Here is a 5998-nt window from a genome sequence, read left to right on the forward strand (position 1 = left end):
CACGAGCGTCTGAAAACTGCTCAGTCTCGTCAAAAGAGCTATTATGATCGCCATCATCAAGAAGTGAAGTATGAAATTGGTGATCAAGCTTATCTTCGAGTCACTCCTCTCAAGGGTGTCCGTCGTTTCGGTATCAAAGGCAAACTAACACCTCGCTATGTTGGTCCTTTCCGCGTCCTTGCCAAGCGTGGTAATGTTTCTTACAAGTTGGAGTTACCTCCCAACTTTCCTGAAGTTCATGATGTCTTCCATGTGTCCCAACTCAAGCGTTGCTTCAAAGATCCTATCCGTGGTGTTGATCACGAGACTCTTGACCTTCAAGAGGATCTAACTTATCGAGAACATCCTGTTCGTATCCTTGATGAAGCCGAGCGTAAAACTCGACGTCAGAGCATCAAGTTCCCGAAAGTTCGATGGTCTAATCATTCTGAGCAAGAAGCAACCTGGGAACGAGAAGATCGTTTACGATCTGAGTACCCTTCCTTCTTTTCTAAAATCTAGGAATCTCGAGGACGAGATTCTTGTAAGGGGTAAAGTTGTAACATCCCAACCTTGTGTTTATAAATAAATGAGTGATCATGTGCATCTCATGCATGTAGTTTGCATTTGAGTAAATTTTGCATCAAAGTTTAATAATTTTCAATTATGCAAATCCCTCTGCATTTCTTCCTCATTCAAATCTCTCAAGATTTTCAAAATTAGACAACATGGCATTGTTGTTATTCAATGAGCCATGTGTGTTTATTATTCTTTGGCAATTTCTGAGTTGAAACAAAATTCAAAACTGAGTTGAAATTTGAATTTGAAAAGAGAAAGAAAAGAAAACCAGAAAAAAGGGAGAAACCCTCTTCTCTCTCCCCTGGGCCGCAGCCCATCTCTTCTTCCCTCTCTCCTCTCTCTGGCCGCAGCCCGGAACGGCCCAAGTGGCCCAGGCCGCACCCACCAGCCCAGCAACTCCCGCGGGGGGGTTTTTGCAAAAAAACCCTTCTTCCCCGCGGAGCCAAGCTGCTGGCTGGCAGCCCGCCGGCCGCCCGATGGCCTGGCCGCGCCAAGATTGCCGCCGCCGCCCCCCGGCGGCTATAACTAGCTCCGCCGGCCGCCGCCCGAACCCTAATCCCCATTTTCCCCCTTCCCGGCCCTCTCCCGCGGCAAAGCGCAATAAACCCTAACCTACTGCGGGCCGGCCGCCGTCGATTCGCCGCCGGTGAGCCCCGCCGGCCGTCGCCGACCCCTCCACCGCACCCAGGGTGAGCTCCCCGTCCTCCCTGCACCCTCGGTTCGCCCCCTAGCCCCCTCTATCGCCGCCGCCACGGGCCACCTGCCCCGGCCTCCGCCGCTCGTCGCCGGTAGCCGCGCTCCGGCGACCAAACGCGGGCGGCGCCGCCACCAAACGCCTCAGCGCGTTGAGGCGCTTCGATTCCCCCTCACGCGCGCCCCAGGAGCCCTCCCAATCGCCGGATTGAGCTACATCCGAGCTCAATTTCGAGCTCATGGCTGGCTGACGTCAGCATGACGTCATGCTGACGCCATAATTGCCTTTTTCCATTTTCTGCATTTTCTGTTATTAATTTCTGTATTTCTTTAAATAGGAAATAATATGACAGGTGGACCCCATCTGTCAGGATTTTAATAATTTAGGAAATATTTTAGAAAAGAATAAAATTATGACATGTGGGTCCAAATTGTTAAACTTTTATTATTTTCAGAAAATGATTTAAAATGAATTAAATTCTGGAAATTCATAAGTAATTCATTTTAAATCAGAAAAATATAAAATTATATATCAAAATGATCAGAAAAACATTTCCTAATTGTTTATCCATGTTTCATACATGCTTGAACCAATTAAATATGAGCCCTAGTAGAAACCCTAAATCGACCCCTCTCATATGTCGGGATTCGATACCGAACCCCTTCATTTTCCATCGATGCACCTAGGGTTACCCAAATCCCTTTAATATGACATGTCATCATATTGTATGTGCATTGCATTATACCATGTCTTGATTGTGCTCTTCCTTTCCGGTATTTGGTTCTTAACGATAGGGACCGAACGCGAGCCTGAGATCAACGCCCCCGAAGAGCAGCACCAGAACAACGAGGGACAAGGCAAGCCCTAACCTGGTTCATATATGGTTTCGAAATGCTTTACTTCTGGTTCTTACATATTGCATCCACTTCAAATATGTTTTATCGGCAGTTGTAGATATCCTATGTGTGCATATTCCATCCTTGTATCCCGAAGTTATCGATCCACCGCTCCCAGACAAAACTAGGTTCGAGCTTGTTCGCATCGCTAGAGCCGTATATGTGTTATGCTTAGCCATGCTTAGCTATTGAAGTCCGATCCATCCGGTTGATGAATCGAGCTACGAATGAACCTAGTTTGACGGGATGACGTGGTAAGATCGGTGATGATGTTAATAAATATGCTAAAGGCTTGGATGGGCCGCCACATGGGGATGTGGTGATTTGACTCGTTCTCGCCGATACTAGGACCCGAGTTCTCGCCTTCGGAACCAAGAGCGAGCGTACGACCACACGGGGCCCATGGGAACCCCTTGGCCCGAACTTCCTAGATTACCCATGAGTCAATTAGTTTGCGAGTTCCATTTGCCATACGCATGGGGAAAAGGTGGAAAAGGTTTTCAAAGTGCATCATACAGGGCGTGGCCGGGGTGAAGGATGCTGGAGGCATTGAACTGGATCCCCTGCGCACAATGACCGGGACCGCCTCGGAGAATGGCTACCTACGATGACGGAGCTCCCCAGTTAGTTTGACTCATGGAATAGGCGAAGTAAGGGAAAGGTTTTGGTCGACCACCCTCTCGCCGGCACGCCAAGGAAGCGTGTACATGACGGCGCTAAGAGTCGGTCGGCGCGTGTGGGTAAAGTTGTACACCCCTGCAGGGTAAATCTTTTCGAAAAGCCGTGTCCACGGTTACGGACGACTTGGTGATGGATTCTGTGATCATAGACAGCTTGAACCTAATCGTAAAACTTGATATCTATGTGTGAATAAGGATCCCCTCTCAGGGTGTCGAGGGGGTGATCCTAGGTGATAGGTTCAGGTGATGATGAAGATTCGGTGGATTCAACATGATGATCTTAGAGCTAGAGTTGGTATCGCTCTCTTATCCCTTTTGAAAATGGTCTGAATAGACGACCTTCTGCTTCCTCCTGTTTACAAAGGAAAACTGGCTTTCCGCAAAATAAGCTCCACATAAAGCCTCGCATACCCGCTTTGCTAACGAGGTTGTACTAAGTCTTGCTCGAGTCCCCGTACTCAGCCTTGCATGCTTTGTTTCGGACGAAGTCCTTCCAACCGATGGTGGCTTCTACCTTGACGTCGACGAGTAGTTCGGAGTTCCTCGGGCGGCAGCCTGAGATTTATGGGCTGGGACGTCGCCTTATGTTTTGGCCTCTTAGGCCCTTTGCGATCTTGTTATCTAGATAACATAATTTGCTTTCCGTTGCTTGTTGAATTGTGGTCGGTGACCTCTGCGTGTAATAAATTTGGATCTTAACTCTGCTAAAAGTTGTAATATATTTGCTTTCAGTCGTAGAGTCACTGTTGTGTTACCGATTCTCACCCTGTAGGCCCTAGAGATCTAGGTTAGGCTTATGCCAGATCCGATATCTGGGTTTGTCTAGCCCTGACCTCTGGGTCGCGACATTATGCGAGCTCGAGACGCGAATCGCGATAAATGGTGAGGGAGATGCAATGTGCCGTATAAGGTTGAGGTAGTAAGGGAAGGACTCACGGGCGGTAGACGAAGGGATACATGAGCCTGGTGACGCTGAGTTATCGCCCGATCATTTTTCGTAGTGACGTGCCCTCGTGGGGTTTGGCCTAACACGATTTAGACAAATATTTTTAGTGTTTGGGTTTATAGGAGAGGATCAATTTGAAGAATTTTATTTCGGCACATGTTTATGTAGGCATGGCTATATGATCCCTATATCCGTAACTGCTCTACCCGATGGGTTTAGAGTTTACCATTTTACATATCCATGGTAATGTTTGTCTCAAACCCTTACCTAATAGGGCTCTTACTCGCCAGGTACACTAGTAATGGCTGCCCATTGCCACACCTAGATGTGTGGCTCTCTAGCGTGTGTGGTCCATGCATACCAAACAGACTCATCACAATCGTTCACCAGTCAATATGGTATCTTTGATCCACCGATCAACCATAAAGATGTCCAACGGCAGATTCAAGATTAAGGATCGGTGTTCCTTGTGTATGAATGTATGATGAGAATCCTGAAAATCAAACACTTTTAAAACTCAAAGTTATTAATTTTTAAATTTTACCAAGAAAGTGCCTCCACTCAACACTCCTGTCCCCACTCCAAATTTTACCTGGGTTAGCACATTGACCTCACGGCAATGTAGCCACGTGTCCCGCCCCAAGATGATTGTTACAGATTCAGAATTACATCAGCGATCACTAATGCGGTTGGTGGATGTAATTGGTAATAGTCCGGGCAAGACTGATTTGGAACTTGTCGTTGCTTCCGTAGCGTTCTGCATCTGCATGATACTTTCTCTGTCCACAAATAAGTGCATATGCGGATTTTTCAAGATAAATTATGAAGTGGAGTGCATCTCTCCTCTTTATTCTTTCACCTCCAATAAGCTAAGTGCATGTAGAAAATAAAGAAAAAATGTGTTTAACATTATTAGGTTTGATTTCCGTGCAATGAGAAAGAAACAATTAAATTGCATTGGAAAGATAGAAGTACAATCTTTTGTGAATAAAATTTAGAGCTAGATATCCACTTATTTGAGAAAAGAGAGAGTAGCTTTCGTTTACTTTGCACGACGGGTTAGCGGTTACCAATGATTAACCTGTCCTGAAAATCCAAAGAAAATACTCCTCTTTTGTGGGCTGAAGCAAATCCCGGTAATTTAGAAATCTCGAGCTGGATCATTATTTGTTTTGTTTAACTGTTCACCGCGAGTGTGTGCTAAGTACAAGTCCTCGTTGATTGATCGAGCATGTAATCAAATTAATTCATTATGCGCCCCCGTTGTTCAAAAGTTTGCCCACCCGCAGCTTCAACAGAATGCATTGGCACCAAACATTTTTCAGTAAAACTTGTAAAGTGATCGCAGTATTTTGTGATGCATTAAGAAAGCAACACACCCAGTTTTAAGTTGGGGAAAAACCAGCAAACAAAATAAACTGCAGGTCAAGCATACAGAAGCTCAAACATGACGAGAGATTGCAGAGCAAAAGCTCAGCACCCGCCATGGGGAAAAAGGAGCTCCCAGGTCCACAGCCAAACATCTAACCCAACGTCCCAACGCCTCGGCCACCTTTGCTCCTCCAGTTGCAGCTTCTCCACCACACCTTGCCATGCCACTTAACGCTTTTCTGGCGACATGTATTTTCACTACATCAACATAGAAATCATCTTGTACATGATGTTAAGCAGGGAACTAACAAGCTTCTTTTTTCGAAATCATCGCTCCAGGCTCTGCATTCAAAGGATGCACACAGCTATTTTTTATTAAATTATTCGCCAAGTCTTACAAGAGAGATACAAAGATCAACTTGAAGCCACTTTTCCAGCGACAACTCGTTATACCTACAAGAGCGATGAAGAGGGTGACCATGAACAGGGCCATTATCCTGACAATACACCAACGCACATCATGTAAAACTGAATGTCTTCTCAAGCCGCCCATTGGCGGATGAGAAGCACAACCAGTCAAGCGGATCCTGAGCGCACGCCATTACACACGCCACAGAAATCGCTATCGCCGTCTACTTCGCACCCATCTTCAACAGGGATCACCGTATTGATCTTGTCAGACCTGTCGTTGATGTCACCATGACTGATGGGATTCGTAGCATAGAAAACAAAAAAATTTCCTACCGCAAGAACGAATAACAAGCCAAGATCCAATCTAGAAGATGGTAGCAACGAGAAGATCATGAGACTAACCCTCGAAGATTTCCAAAGCCTACGAGATTAGATCTCGTTA

Source organism: Lolium rigidum, chromosome 7 (genome assembly GCF_022539505.1).
Source record: "Lolium rigidum isolate FL_2022 chromosome 7, APGP_CSIRO_Lrig_0.1, whole genome shotgun sequence".
Classification (NCBI taxonomy): domain Eukaryota; kingdom Viridiplantae; phylum Streptophyta; class Magnoliopsida; order Poales; family Poaceae; genus Lolium; species Lolium rigidum.